The following is a 17141-nucleotide window of genomic DNA, read 5'->3' on the forward strand; positions in this document are numbered from 1 at the left end:
CAGAGAGGAAAAGCAAAGAAAAGTAGCGATCAGATGAGCGCCTAGTTTGCTTCAGTAAAGGGAGGGGGAAAATGGGGAGGGTAGTGGATAGAAAGAGAAAAAATGGCTGTGGCTTAGCTAAGGTTAAGCCCAGGATGCGAAGCATACTAGCCTTTATTTTAGTTGTTGAACCACTGTTTAGCCTGGTGAACTGCTGCTGCTTGGCTATATTTGGTTCGGCTAGACGAAGAAACAACTCATGCGTTACTCTGCTTCGCCTTCAAGAGTGGAACGCGACAGCGTTCCCGTCGACCCGCCAAGGGGTGTAAGACAATGGGCTACGACGCAGCGACTACGCGCCCCGCATTGGACGCGGTGAGCGTCGAGCAACGCAGCGTTCGGCGTGGCAACGAAGGTCGTTTCTAAGGCAACACCGCATTCAGTAGAGGCGCTTTTGTACCGCTTTGAAGCATCGTACTCGTGGCTCAGTGGTAGCGTCTCCGTCTTACACTCCGGAGACCCTGGTTCGATTCCCACCCAGCCCATCTTGCAAGAGTTGAGCCAAAGCCACCTAGAAACAAGCGCAGCTGCTTATATACCGCCGCGACGCCGCGAGCGACGGCGCGAGTTGGAGCCCCGTTTCTCCTCTGTCGTGACGTCACGGTGTCACGTGGTCAGCCTTGAAGGCGACGGCGCGAGTTAAAGCTCCGTTTCTCCTCTGTCGTGACGTCACGGTGTCACGTGGCATTGAAGGCGACACCGCCGCGCCTGAGGAGCTTGGGTTGAGCTCTAGTAATATGAAAAGGAAGGAACACGGCCCGTGATGCAGGACGCGCACAGCAAGACTACACACAGTCACTGAGGACGGGGCACTTAAGAAATTGTATTAGACCGATGAATACCTGTCTGCGTTCGTGAAGAACATGGTCGTCCTTAAATAATTTTTGTGACGGAAGGTGTTTTGGAATCCAGCCGGTTTCGTGCGGTCTGCCAATGGAAGGATGCGCTAGACGTCGTGCCGAGGCCATGCGTGCACAACGGTTGTTCGATAATTTCTCTAGGTCCACAAGAATCGCATACCGGTGTATCGGTCATTGGAATACGGTAAGCGTAAGCAGTCGTAAATGTGGATAGGCGCATTTTCGCCGTAGGGGCTATGGTTGGGGCTTGCTACCACATCACGATCCAGGGCTCGCGGGCGGCACTTATGGAGCGCTCACACGGGGAAACTTTCCGTCACGCGTAACAAACAACAAAAAACGCAACAAACAACAACAACAACAACAACAAAAAAAAAAGATGCAGGAACGCTGTGACATTCATTCGCTTGCCGGCTAGAAGGAGTTACAAAATTCTTATTTTCCTATGAAAGTAGGTTGAAGAAAGCCAGTCGGACAGAATGTCTAGCATAAACTGTCTTTACTCGTTTGTCGACGACAGACGCTTTACTTTGGCGTTTTGAAACAGTGCTGTGCTGAGAACGAGAAAGAACGGCAGTAAATGACGATACAGATAAGCAATCTTTTAAAACACCAAAAGCCGACAGACCATTGGAGCGCGTTTAATTAAGCTCCAAGAGCATTTTCCTGCTTTCAGAAAAAGCTCCATAGCCTGAGGCTGCGCTAAGGAACCTCTTACTTTGAATAAGTTGAAGTGCATTCTTCCCAAAGTACAGTGCCGCGGGGTTCATTAAAGATTCCTGCATGTGCAGCTTGCTAGGTCTAATTACAAAAATTGTACCAAGATAAGTTAGCAACAAGATAACCGAGGCATTGTGACACAGGCATGAAAATTCCTCGTTGCGTTGTTTGCCTTTTACACTTGCAATAAACTATGCTGCGGACATGTGCTAATTAGGAAAAATGCAGCCACTAACAATAATGGAAGTAAACTGCGAAGCATTTATGCGCGAGGACGCAGCTATTAACTACCGGGCTAAATCAATTACAAGTCAAAAGTGAGAAGAAACTTTCTCAAGGTGCCTCTGCTATGGAAGCGTTCCAGTAAACAATGCTCTTTTCAATCTTTTTATAAAGTGTAGCTCAATATATGTTGCCCAGAGTGGGGCGTGTAATAGGACGGGAAAACAATAAGCAATAAAATTACTCTGATAATTCGTAGTGTGTGTTTCGATCAGGTGCGTGGAGGAAAAGAATAACGTCATAATAAAAAGGGTGTTCATGTCTCTCCTGCTGCCATATTGATATTTCATTTATCTTTCAATGCCATTCGATTATACTCTGCTTAAAGAAATCTTAAAAGAGACTGGACAGTACAATTGCTTTAGCCGCTTCTGGTGGAACTTGCGTACAATACTAAGTTCGCGAAAAGCATGAAATGACGACAGCATTTAGTAAGAAAACATATGGAAGCGTTCTCTATAAAGATGGGAGACTGCTCCTTATACTTCAATAACTCACGCACCATTTCGAGAATGTGTAATCGCCTACTGACTCCACTCTTTGTTGAGCTCTGATGAGCTTGGCTAATTATGCTGGCTGCATTTTGGCGTGTTGTAGATTTGTCACTGCGATACAGGTGCATTAATACGAAAAGATCTTAGAGGTGGCACGCACTTTGGCCTGAATTTCATTTGAAGAAAGAAAAAAAACTTAAGATAGATTATATGTACAGGTTGTGCGTGACAAAATTACGATCTCATTTTGATGCACCCCGTACACGTGACGCTGAGCAAATTTTTTCACCACCAGGGGTTCAGTAAATGCCTGCTGCGATGACGATGACGCGTTGTTCTTACTCCACTCTAGCGTCCGGAACGCACCGTCAGAGACGCTTGGCGCACCTGGGTTAACGGGTGACTTCATCTCGAAGGACGCAGACCTTGATGTATTTGCGAAGAAAACTTGCATTTGCAAAGGCTTTGCAAAGCTTGGTTACAAGATGGCACGGTTTCACTGTGGCATCGATTACAAACAGATACAATGGTTTGGACCGCATAGGGCAACCTTACTTCGGCTGAGCCGATGGTGCTTAGCACCCGAAGTCAGTTCCACAACGACGATCGGAATGCTGGAACCACATCTTCCGCGAATGCCAGCTGCCTGTTTATTCTACTTGCCTGAAAGATAACACACTGTGTCAGCCGTCAACGGCGATTACTCATGTGGCGTCGGTGCGCAACGAGCTCGTAGAGACAAGAGCCCCCTGCCCACGTGAGCCGCGATGCACTTTTTGCTTTGTCTTACTACCGTTCTTGGTAGTGAGCTGGGAGACTCTTTACCGTTCACCTAAAGTTAGGCACACGAGCGTTTTGGCAATTCACAGCCACCGAATTGCGGCGGCTGCAGCCTAGATCGAACCCGTGACCTCGAGTTCTGCAGCGCCACGCCACAGGCACCAAACTATCTCGGCGGCTGTTAGAGAAAGGAGAGACCGGCAGAGGGCACTGGCATTCTGGATACAATGTAATTAAAATTTGGTATGTCTTGCAAAACTTGAGCGTCCCGAGATAAAACCAAGGAGTGTCAACGCCAGCGGAGCATGATGGACGCACAGTGCGTCACATACTCGTAACACCAGCGCCGACTGCGTCACAAAACCAACTATTTTAACCAGCCCTTCGCTCGCGTGGAGCATTAGGTTGTAACTCAGAAAAGTGAGCCAGAGACAAGAAATGAAGAACAACATAGAGGAGCGTATTCGAGCAGCTTTCTTCGTTTGGGCCCAGCTTACTTCTCGTTTATTTTAAGCAGGGTGGCAGCGTTGACGAGTACTGTAGTGCGTCTTCTTTCTTGGCCCCGATGTTCTGCCAGTACGTCTAAGGCCGACAAACTGCTCGCGACTCTTGAAGGAACAACAAAGTAAAGGCACCGTAAGTGAATACAGTCAAAGAAGAGGAGTGTACTGCCATTAAAGCGTAGAAGATGGCAACAATGAATACACTACATAATAACAGCACGCCGTAGTAATGGCTGAAAAAATCACACTTGAAGTGATAAAACGGATTAAAGGCTTCTCTGATTTGTGCACCCCAGCGGTGAAGCTAAGGCTCGTTACTGTCTTTCTCTCTTTAGAAGTTTTTTGATACCTAGGGCATAAAAGAGAAACACTAAAATACTTCTGTGAAAGCGTTTGTGTAAGTTTCGTGCTGGTAGGTTTACAGGAAGCCGCTTTAAATTCCGGGGGAAAATATTTTTGCGCAGAGGTAAATAAAATATGAATAACCAACGCAAATACCGGGCGAAGGCCAAGGTAGGTAGTGTCCTAAGCCAGTAAGTAGTGTGCGAAGAAAGAAAGACAACTGAAGTGCCACTGCATTTATCAAAACGTTGTTCCATCGGTAAACAATCACTACAAGACTGGGAATCTAATACTTATGGTCGATTTTGCTTTCTTCTATAGGTATTTCTCAGGCACTGGTATGGGTGCCAGTAGTTTGGTTGTGCTTATCTTATTGGAAAGAAACTTGCCCTCAGGTGAACTTTTCTATTTAGTTGGTCATCTGTGCTTCGAATGCGTACCGGCGACAGTATTCGTTTTTTTTTATTTGTTTTTGTTACAATTGCTTAACAGGAAGTTGTCTCAAGGACGCCAATGTTAAACTTTCTCGCATTCGTATCTTCAGAGAAAAGCGAAAAAAAAAAGAGAAAATGCGCCTTAGGAATGTCGTGGCTCGAAAACAGGGAACACGAATTCCTCTTTCTGCCAATACCGAGGTCACCGAGTGTAATCGAATTGCGCCCGTTTAAACATTTGATGTGCCTTCTAGGATTTCTTTTGGGGCTTTCGAAGCCTCCGCAACGTTTATTTCTAAAAAAGCAGAACTCGTGTCCGTTGATAAAAACACCTGCCGAAGCAAAATTATCCAACCGTAATAAATATCTCGAATTTTTGTGCGAACAAGAACTTCTTTTCACGAAGTCGGACTTTCGGACGGAGTGATGTCTCGTAACTATGAGGTTTTTATGGACCCTCCGGCGTTCTGCCTGCCTTCCCCTTGGTCAGTTCATGATGTTTTTGGTTACAATATAGGTTTTGTGAAGAAATAAAACAAGAAAGGTAACGCATACTTTTTTTATAGTTCGTACTTTCACCGACACATGTATTTTGGGACAGTGAACATAAGCTTTCCACCATCTTTATTTTATTTAGCTCATATTCTTAAAGCACGGTCGTTCCGGTGATTCCCGCATTTTCATTAAATATCGAATCATTGAGAAAGCAATGTGTATTTCTCTGAGCGAGGATATTACAGGTGCAGGTTAAGTGAAAAATATAATCTGAGAACACTGATAAGCTGAAGTGCCTCTTATTGCCCTAGTAAACTGTGTATGGCATATCATTGCCGGAAAAAGCGAAACAGACTTGCTCACAGTCTGCATAACACAATGTCACATTAGAAATATTGAAGTCTGCTTATAAATGTATAAATTTTCTCATTTTAGGATTTAGATCTGCATCCAACACAAAGTAAATCTTTTTGTTTTTTCGGGGGCAAGATGCATTTAGAGAATCGGGTTTAGCGTGCCAACAACTTGGATTATTTAAACGAATTTTCGATATCTACTTTTCCCACAACGTTCCTTAGTTTGAAATTATACCAAATACTTTAGTTACTTTGTCAGGAAACATCCTGTCAGAAAAAGAAATCGTAACCTTTTGAAACCAAGTGCTTTGATTCAATTCCAAAGAGAGGTGCAAAGATAAACCTGGCACACTTGCTAACTTTCTTTATAACTGCCCATGGAAATATACCAGTCGTGAGTAAGAAAGCGCACTGCATCCTTGGCGAACTCGGAAGGCACTACAAAGAAGACGATCGATAATGCATTCCGATGTCGAAGACGAAGAGCAGCCTGCATTGACGATAAGGGCAAGTCATTCTAGCAAGCTGGTAAAGAGCCTACTCATGATGAAAATAAATAATCCGCGACAAAGAGGACAACCACTAATACGCGAGGAAGCACAATGCAACGCTTTCCTATAGCCATAACAAGCTTGACGCAGATTGCTTCCAGCATCTCCGCATCGAGCCGACGTCTTTTCTATCCATAGGCGCACGTGACAAGAGCTCGGAGTTGTAATCATTCCTGCTGTCCGCTCATTCGGTCCAAGAACGCAAGCCTCAAGCCGAAAACCGATGAGCGCGTATTTCTTCATTGGCGACAGGCTTCGCACCCTGGTGTCCAATCTCCGCAGTATGACTCGGCTGTCCTATTTGCGGTGAATGTCAGTCACCATGGCAACCAAGGTTCTTTGGTGGACCCTATCGAGCCATGCCGCGATTGCGGATCCCATTGTTCTCAAATCTTCCTGCTCTGCGGGACTTTGCACTTCGCATATCAGCCTTGCGGTGTTTACTTTCTTTATTAAATCGGTGTATTTTCCTTCCCCCAAGGGTAGACTTCCTCCATTTTATCAACACTGTCTGCGGAATTGCGGCAAACCATCGGTATAGCGAGCAACATGTACATGAAATAGTCTTGAATGGCACTAATGTAATATGTGCGCTATGTAAAAAATGCGATGTGCACTTCTCATATTAACGATAGATACGCTGATGCCGTTTCACTTACATGAGTCAGCAAAAATACCGTGTTCTTTCCGTAATTATGATACAGGTAATATCAGTTAAATTTGAGTATCGCTATTTAAAAAGACAAAGAATTCTCTGCCTGCCTCAAGCAATTTAGCTTGGAGCAATACTTCAGCTATTTCTTGAAATAGTGGAAAGAGCTCTGTCCTCTGGCTCCGAGTTCCCTTATCAAATGTGATAAGAAGCCAACAAACACTGACACCAAGCACATCATAGGGGAAATTACTTGTGCTTAATAAATGAAATAAAGAAACGATTAATTAATGGAAATTAAAGTGGATAAAGAAACAAGTTGCCACAGGTGGGGCACGATGCCACAACCTTCGCATTTCGCGTGCGATGCTCTACCAATTGAGCTACCGCGACGCTGTTTCTCCATCCACATTTTTGGGTATTTATGTTTCCTAGCAGAACCCTGGGAGTGTTAGCCAGCGCCACCACTCACAGATCTTGGCAGCGGATGTGGAACATCCTTTCTGCCACAGGCCTCACGAGAACGGGACCTTTTTGGGTGAAGGCAACTGGTCTATAAACCCACACATGCTACCTGAAGGCATTAATGTTGCCGGAGAACACTGATAGCTGAGGCGCTTCGTATTTAACCTATGTGTGCCATTTCATTTTCGGACAAAGCGAAACAGCCTTGTTCACAGTCTGGATAACGCAATGTCACGTTATGAATGCTGATGTCTGCTTAATAATATGTAAATTTTCTCATTTTATAATTTAGATTTGCATCCAAGCCAAAGCAAAACTCTTTTTTTTTTTCGAGAGCGAGGAGCATTTGGAGAATCGGGTTTAGAACGCCAACAACTTGGGTTGTTCAAATGAATTTTTGATATGTACTTTTCCCACAACGTTCCTTCATGTGAAGTTATACCAAATACTTTAGTTACTTTGTCAGCAAACATCTTGTCAGAAAAAAAATAGAACCTTTTGGAACCAAGTGCTTTGATTCAATTCCAAAGAGAGGGGCAAGGATAAACGCGGGACGCGTTTATCCTTGCACCTGGGGATACGGCGCCGCGGTAGCTCAATTGGTAGAGCATCGCCGGCAAAATGCGAAGGTTGTGGGATCGTTCCCCACCTGCGGCAAGTTGTTTTTTCATTCACTTTCATTTCCATTAATTTATTGTTTCTTCATTTCATTTATTCAGCCCAAGTAATTTCACCTATGTTGTCCTTGGTTTCAGTGTTTGTTGGCTTCCTATGATATGACTAATAAACAGTGACTTGATGCCATTGTGTGCCATGCTATGGTGCACGGACCCAGTCAAGTCTTTTCAGGCTCTTTGTCCGTGCTCCAAACATCTGGCAGATGTTGAATAAAGCGGAATTGAATTGAATTGAAAAAATCGGACCCTTCGGTTAACCCTCTTTCTTCCCCGCTTACCAAATGTGGTGATTTGTATGCATTTAACCTCCTAAGAGTCTCATAAAACCAGCACAAAGCTGAAAGGAGGAAAAAACTTCTGGAGCCTTTTTTAACGAGGTGAAGAACCTAATTTATTTTTTCACATTTCCACGTATTTTTATTTTTTGAGCGCAGAAGCGGTTTTTCTCGAGCTCTTCCACCAACTTCCATTTTGTGAAAACGAAGTCCTCACTAGCCGTGGCTGTAAACACGACAGCACACAAATAAAGAATCTGCATGTGCTTGTCATGGGATCTGTTCTCTAGGGAATTAAACCACGAAACAACAAAATGCCTCCTAAATATGCTCATTGGAGGAAATATCTGCCCTCCTTCTCAAAATCCCTCCTTTTATCAAAATGCATTGATTTTGCCTTTTGCCCGTTTTAAAGTGAGTTCTTTTTCTTCGCGTTTTGCACTCACTCTCGTACATGCACTTCCTCCGGTAACAGGACGTGCTCTCCCGCAACCGAGTGGAGGGCTGATACCTACGCACGTACTTACGCACGTGCTCTTGCAGAGAGGCCTAAAACCTGTGGTCGGTGGTGGCGCTGTGTCGCTTTTCTTCGCCGCCTGGACGTACAGTTGTAGGAGGAGACCGTCGCCGTAGTCATCCGTGCGTGTCTGCAGTGGAGGTGCGTCGTTTGGTCTCGCCCGCTCACTCCGGATTGGCTTAGACCGACTCCTATGGCGCGAGGCGTATGCATGACTTTAACGCAGAAATGGAACCTGTAGTACACGGAGCATCTTTTCCAATGGCTTCGCGTTGCTTCTGAGGGCATACGCCAAAAATTATGCTCACTCTGTTCATTCATGTAATCGTGAAGCCATAAAATTGCCAGTACATTAATTTCATGATTCGTTACCGCATAGCTGCTTCTCCGTGCTGTGTATGTGAATTCGTGAAGCTTGTTCGATGAGCAACACGTTACCATGAACTTCTTGACCTAAACATAGATTTTCTCGCTTGCTAGGTTTCGGTATCGAAATCTATTGTTTTTACACGACGAGGCACCATTTTGTACCATTAAACCCTTCTTCTTCTGCTTCTCTCTCTCTCTTTCTCTTCCATGGTTTCTACACGTTTCTATGTCACATCTTTGCGAACATATCTGTGCCTGTTTTGATTATCTTTATGGCATTGCTTAAAAGGTACTGACAAGCTACTTGGTGACCCATGATTTTTGTGAAGCAGCGCACTTGGGAAAAACAGATGTTCACACAAACACGAATGATGCGCACATTAGTAGGCATTGAACTGCAACTCTTTATGGACCGCAGTGGCTGGAGCGTATGCGGTAACCGGGTTTGGTTCCAAAATAAAATAGTAGAAATATTTGTTTTCAATATGCGTTAGACTGCAGGGGCGCTATAACGTAAAGCTATTCCAAACTTTTCTATTCCAATTATGCAATCAACCCTCGGCGATTGGTGAAAAACTTTTTTGGACCATTTCGCCTGTCTGTCACGCGACGTCACGAAAACAGCGATAGCTCCCCATCTGATATGACGTGTACACACTGATTATCATGATTGGACCAAACAAAAAAAAAGAGTTATTTCTCATTCGACACCATTTCGCAATTAGCCCTCGGCTATTGGTCAAACGTTTTCGGGCTGCACTCACTTCACCTGCTTGTGGCGCGACGTCACAAAACCCGAAAACTCACCACGTCAAAGTGACGTGTTTCCTCATTTCGTGGAAGCCCAGGTAACTGCCGCAGTTAGATAGATGGCTCGAGGGAATGCAGTCGATGTTCGGTGAATTCAGGTTGTTGGCTTCTCGTGATACCACTTCTCCAAAGTAATTCGGTGCGCCAGCTTGCTTAAGCGTTGGGCTGCATCAGTCCGCGATAAAGTACAGACACAAGGGTTGCTCCTTCGTGTGCTTTCCTAGCAGCTTCGGCAGTGAGGTCGTAGTCGGAGATACCGCAATGGCCTCGCAGCCACTGAAACATGACGTCACGTTCTTTCACCATTATATAAGGGTGCATTTCTCGTATCTCCGACATGAGTTGTTCACAGGACCCGCTACAAAGAACTGACAGAATACATTGTAAGGCCGTTTTCGAGTCACAGAATATTGCTCACCGATTACCCGGTTCGTTGCTAATATGATCAATGGCACCTCGGAGGGCAACAAGCTGCGAACCGCTCGATGTTGTCACGTGAGATATCAAATGCTTATTGATAGTGATGTATAACCACTCCGCCGGTGGAGCGGGTCTGAGTTGAAGCACCATACGTATATATGTGGACTCGGCCAAAGTAGAAAGCGTACAAACAATCCAGAGCTGCTTGCTTTAAGGCCAAGGTAGGCTGATCAGTCTTCTTTCTTATCCCCGGAACCGTAAAACGAACTTTAGGTTGTTTTAAACACCACAAAGCTGAGGTTTAACGTGCTGAGGGTGTGAAGCCCAATGGTCGGGAGGCACGATGGACGATTACCACGTTGGAGAATGACGTCTGTGGTTGTCGTTCTGGCAGGCAGGCAAGAGAGCTTGATTGCATCCGTGAAACATGACGAATACGGGCTCTAAGCGTGTCAGTGCTAATGTAAGTCGTGACCGGATGTTCTTGAGCCATTATAACGGTTCCTGCTGTTGAAGCGCTCGACGGAAGGCCTAGGCAAACGCTTAGTGCCTGTGTCTGCACGCTCCGAAGTTCTCGAAGATTTGACTTACATGTTTTAGCAAGCACGGGAGAGCTAGAGCGTAGAAATATAATATAAAGTGCTCGGTACAACTGTAGCATAGAGCCCACTGACGATCCCCATGTTTTGCCGGCGATGAAGTTGAAGACGTGAACAATAGATGTGAGTTTTTTCTTCAAGTGGGCAACCTGAGGGCACCAAGAAAGATCTCAGTGAACAATGACACCCAAAAACCGATGAGTTCTCTGATAGGAGATAGGCTGGCCATTGATGCATACTGGATAACGAGACATCGCTTTTCGCGTAAAAGCGACTAACGCATATTTTACTGTCGAGATGGTAAGGCCTTGTGGTATGAAGATAGTCAGATTCCCGTGTTGCTGCTTTCTGTAGACTTGCGCTAACCTGCCGGCGACTGACCGCTGATGTCCAGATGCAGATGTCGTCGGCGTAGATTGAGGCACTCACTGTTTCTACTTGCGATTTGGCCAGCCCAAGAAGCGCGATGTTGAAAGGATAGGGCTTACAACACCGCTTTGGGTAACACCTCGGCATGTGTAGTGGTCGAACAAGGAAATTGGTGTCAAGTAGTTTCTGATCCATCGATATACTCGCCCTCCTAGTTCTATTGTCAACAGAGCATCTTGGATGGTTTGATGGGAAACGTTGTCGTAAACACCCTTCACGTCAAGAAAGTGCTACTGATAATCTCTTCCACGATTTTCACTGTTCTGCAGACGACATTAGATCGATGACACTGTCAATTGATAAAGGGCCTTGTCGAAATCCCGCCATAAAATCAGGGTAAATTATATGGTATTCAAGGTACCATTCGAGACGCATGAGGATCATACGTTTTATGAGCTTCCCGACGCCGCTGGAAAGTGCTATCCGATACTATTTCAGTTCCAGCGGTGACTTTCCTGCTTTTAGCCTTGGTACAAGGCGGCTACCTTTCGATTCTTATGCAACGACTCCATCTTGCCATGAACTAAAAAAGATGCTGAGGAGTTCTCTTCGTGCTTTTCGAGCTAGGTGGCCCAAAGCAGTATATGTTATTCCATCGGGCCCTAGTGAAGTAGACGAACACCTACAGAGCGCTATAGCAGCTTCTAACTGTTCCATAGAGAATGGAGCGTTCATACTTGCATCTCGTGGACCGGGAATGCTGCCTAAAGCCAATGTCAGGGACTAAAACAGTGCCACCGGTGACATTCGCCCAAAATACCTATGCAACGACTATCTCACGGCGGTTTTGATAGAGAGCAAGGGTGTTAAAAGGGTAGAGTAGTTGCTGGGGACTTAAGCAAGGACCCCGTAGGGTGCGCCACAGAGGGGACAATAGCTTGTGAGAGTCCAGTTACTCGCAAAAGAATTTCCATCATTGATCCGCTAGCTTATCCATTCTGCGTTGTAACTTCGTTTCCATGCGCCGAGCTACTCTGAGGCCAATTGGCTTCGTGCGCCTATAACTCCTTTCAGCTCGGTGACGCAGTGCCCGAAGCCTTTCCATTTCAATGTAATTCCCTGCACATTTCGATGAATGTGTGAACCAACGTGTTCAATTTTGCATTGCGTGTGCAATTTTGTCTTTTAGCCTGCGTGTGATATGTTTTATGCATGCGTGTTCTACACGATGTTCAAAGACTGACCAGTGTTTGAATTAAAGTCCAGCTTATGCTGTGTATTTAACCTGGCGACGTTTAGGCGCATGTACAGACAAAATGAATACAAAACAGCGTTTCAAACAGCACGGAAATCGTTGTCTGCTTCAGCTGCTCCGAGTTCAAGACTAAGTGGAGATCTTTAGAGATTGGCAGCCCTTACTGCGTCTAATGAACAATACATTAGCCCGCGCAGCTTCATGTGTCAGTTTGTAGTATGAATGCCTTGTCTTTGCTGTTAAGATTAAGGGTTAATAAGGATAAGTGTTACGGTACTTACTTCGGTCGGCATATATGTTATCTCATAAAACACTAATTAACAAAAGAAATGCGGATAAAGTTGGTGTGAAAATTGCTTTTTACTATTTTGTGCTCTTATTGGCCACATGTGTTTTCTAACCACAGACTCCCTTATTAGGCCACTGCTCCATTCCTGCCCACCACGCAGCCCCTTTCCATCACAGACAACCGGTACTTGTTAGAGGCCGTTGCGTACGTTTTGGTTTAAATATCTGCCTCCTTGCAGCTTTTGCATGCGTTGCAATCTCCCTATTCTAATCTCGAACCATCGGATGATCTAAGTCGACCGATAATTTTCTTTATTAAACTGCTTCTGTATCGTTTTTCGTTTCTGTCGCAGTTGTCGAACCGCCCTACTCATTCCTATTTCATGCTACTATCATGTTCTGTTGCTTAGTTCCTTTAGTCCAGGAAATCTTTCTTCTAGGCTTTACGTTTCGACGGTGGTTCGCAGTCGGCCTTTTTGTCCTTTAATCGTGATTTCTTGCCGGCTCGGGGCATCTACGGCCGTTTCCGAGCCGAAGACTGTAATCCGCTCCTTCTGGTCAATTCTTGTGGAGGAAACACCGAGGTGGCCTCCTCTCACGACAACATCTGCCGTTTCCAGGTCCTTTGGAGTGTCGTGTTCGTAAGTCATCGACCCACGCTGAAATTAGTAGTTTGTCTTTGTAGCGCCTAGGTGCTTCGCAAACCGGAAGAAAAGGAAGTTTAATCTTGAAAGTGGCGTGCAGAGAGGGAGCAGCGTCCTCTGAAATCGATTACCTCTTAGAAGGCATATGTTTATTTTTGTTGTGTTTTCGAACAATATTGCTGCACTCTTCGGAGATATTTCACATCTGTCTACAGAATCTTTAACGATTAGTTAGAAAATAGCCCTCCTATATTTGCTGGCAATAAGGTTTACTTCACCCTGCGCCCAACCACATAATTATCTTTCTTGGCTATTCTGCATTATACCTTTCACTCAAACATGACAGAAGGTAACACTACTTACGTTGCGGATAACTTTACTAAAACTTCAAGCAACGAATCAAATAACCTTAATGAAGCAACTACATCAATTATAGTCAACAGGGCGCCATGTCACCTTCACTGAGCTCCTCAGCTCGTGATCACTGCCAGTTGATATTTCAGCAGCCGGAATGATGCGGTTAAGCAAAGATCTGGCTGCGACTGTAGAAGCTACTGTATTTCCCAATGTACTTCGGTGAAGAAAACTTACACGTAGTCTGTTGGTGCTGTCACCAATGAACACATAATGCCTTAAGTTCAGTTTCCTTAATACAAGGCAAGCTAATGTTGCAATGGTTCATTTCACTTAAAGTAACAACCGTCCGCCTTCCAAGATAATTTTCAACATCAAAATAGGCGAAGTTTGAAGCATAGCAAAGTCTTGTTGTCGTGGAAAAAGCTTATCGACCACTTGTCCTCCTTTGACAACACTAAGAGCGTTGACTGTCGTTGCACGGTTACATTTTTCATGCAAAGCTTAGGGCTTGCCCAATTCTCCAGTTTCTTGAAACATCCTTCAAACACAACAATCCGAATGCGTAGACCTCATTTTCCCTATGCCCAGGAATGACGCATTCTGTAAGCATATTAGTTAGGTCAACTCTAATCAAGATTGTGAATGGTTACAATAAAACCATTGCTATCAACTCTCGGAGAAATGCGCGGAACAAATTTTCTGGCCTTACTTGCGGCGCAGAAGCATTGAAAAATAGAAAGCAACTATTCGGCGATTAGGTGAGGCACTCAAATTAGGTAGAAGCTTCCCAAAGCGTTCCAAGTCTCTGTGTGCATAAAACGCACGACAGTAGTATGGACAACACATTTCATTGAGGTATGAGAGCTAAGGTTCAGGTGACGAGCAGTGGAAAGTGTGTGGTTTACCGTGGAACATGTCCATATTACAAAATAATTTCGATGCGTATTCATTCACACATTATCATTCACTCGATCTCCAGAGGCTTGTGAGAACGCGCATGCGGTTAATTCTAAGACATGGTCGTTACGAATAGCATTCTACAATTTCTGCTATATGCTTTAGATTCTAAATGTATTTCAATTAGTTAAAGCTATAATCTAATAGAGAATGCTCCGTAATCAGTGTTCTAGCTTCAGGTCATTAAAGAGCTGCTCCTGGACTGTCGCATATGTAGGCACTAATTTGTAAGCAGTAAGGGTGCTATATTAGTGGCGTGGTAGCATTGCTCCGGTTGTATTGTGGAACTGCAGCCGTCAAATTAGTAGGATGAAAGGCTGCTTGGGTCAGAGGTGACACTTTTTTGTTTACTGAAAGCGTAATCTGTCACAACATAATCAAAATAAGAAATGTAAATAAACGTGGTACCTTGTCCAGAGATAAAAAAAAAAAACGTTTTCTACATTGACGGTGTGTACTTCAGAGTTCATATTGCTTGTTATTATTAGTTTGTGTTCGTGCATTATTGCTTATTTCTTATTTTTGGGAGTACGTAATACCGTCCAAAATGCTCTCTGGATTAGTGTTCTATTTTGGGGAACTGATATTTTCTCGGCATCGTGGTTGCTCGGCGACTGTGCCATCCTGCTTACACTCAACGGTGAACAGTAGAAGGGGTAAAAATAATCAAGTTTGCACAGCACGTGATAGTCTAAAGTAATGGAACCAGTGCACAGGCTACACGGAACATGGCCTATATGGTCGTATGGAAATCTGTAGTACCGGCCACATGGTAAAGTGCCTTGTGAAGATCAACGTTTCAGTAAGGGTATAGGCTTTTTGTCAGATGCTAGACATCCTTATTGCTATTCTACGTAGCTTTCTGCATACATACCCCCGAGAAACATCTATGTGCGCGAATGGTCAATGGACTTCACAATGTTTAGTCGGCCCTCAACGGAAAAGTGAATATAAAATTATGCGAGCACAGAAAGAACAATCCGATAGGTGCTTTGCAAATGTAGGGAGTTCATGATCATTCTCTAGATACGATAACGTAACACAAGACGCTCCACGTAATGTCGTTATAGAAGCAGCGCTCGGTGTTGAGGATTCCCAGATTCTTCTATACTGGCGTCAGACTGCAGCATTTACCTGCTGGCTAAGAAGTACGAGGCTGCCTCGCTATATAATTTTAATGCCCAACATTCAAGCGAAAAAGGCCAGCTACATGAGCAGCCCTCAGCCTGTGCAGTAGAGGTCATACACTTGACCTTTCTCAACTTGAATAATAATTATAGCCAGTATATTTGAAAAGCCTTAAACATGTCAATCGAAAGAGTCGTGAGGGAGCTAGTGGCCGATTACTGCACCAGGGAGGCCAATTACTGTTCTGGTGCGGGAGTGACTTTGTTGAAAGTTAATGGGCCTTCCCTATTTGGTTGCATCTGGAATATTACAGTCCCACTGGCTCTCGGAATTTTTTTTGCCAGTGTCACGCCCCGCTCCAAGCCCTAAAATGTTGCGGAATGGAAGGACTCAAATTTGCGACCTTCATATCAGAAGCCAAGTGTTCGACCTGTGCTCCACGCCACCACAATTCAACCTCTATATAAGGATTTCATAGAATATGAGAAAGGCATTTCATTCAGTCGAGATGCCTGCAGTCATAGAGCCATTGCGTAATCAAGGCGTACAGGAGGCACACCTAAATATCTTGGAAAATATCTATAACGATTCCACAACTACCATCGTTTTCCACAACATAAGTAGAAATTTACTAATCAAGAAAGGCGTCAGGAGAGGAGACACAATCTCTCCCATGCTATTCATTGCACACATGGACAACTATTCAAGCTATTAGACTGGGAAGGCTTAGGAGTGAGGATCAACGGCGAATAGTTCAGCAACCTTCGGTTTACAGATGACATTGTCTCGTTCAGCAAGACTGAAGATCAATTGCAGCAAATGATGGAGGACCTTGACCAAGAAAGTTCAAGAGTGGGGTTGAAGATTAATATGCAGAAGACAAAGGTAATGTTCAAATGTCTGGCAAGGAAGCAAGAATTAATGATCGCTAGTCAGCCCCTAGAGTCGGAACAGGAGTACGTTTATCTATGTCAACTACTCATAGACGAACTTGACCATGAAAGGAAACTTACAGAAGAAGGAATATGGGTTGGAGTGCATACGGCAGGCATTACCTAATGACTGTGAGCCTACCACTGTCGTTGAAAAGAGAAGTGCACACTCATTGCTTTCTACTGGTGCTAACATATGGAGCAGAAACTTGGAGGTCAACAAAGAAGCTCGACAACAAGTTACGGACCATGCGAAGAACGATGGAACGAAAAATGTTAAGCGTAACGTTAGGAGTCAGGAAGAGAGAAGTGTGGATCAGAGAGCAAGCGGCGATAGCGGATACTCTAGTTGACTTTCGGAGAATAATAGAGCTGGAAAGGCCATGTAATGCGTAGAGTAGATAAATGGTGGACCAGTAGAAATAGAGAATGGGTGCAAAGAGAATTACCTCACTCCAATGCGATAATCCTATGACATACATAGGTAATCCCTAACGCACACAGCACCTGGAACGCTTATTGCCCACATTGGTGGTAGGATTTCACTGACATACTCGTGTTGCTTTTCATC

Source organism: Dermacentor andersoni, chromosome 5 (genome assembly GCF_023375885.2).
Source record: "Dermacentor andersoni chromosome 5, qqDerAnde1_hic_scaffold, whole genome shotgun sequence".
Lineage (NCBI taxonomy): Eukaryota > Metazoa > Arthropoda > Arachnida > Ixodida > Ixodidae > Dermacentor > Dermacentor andersoni.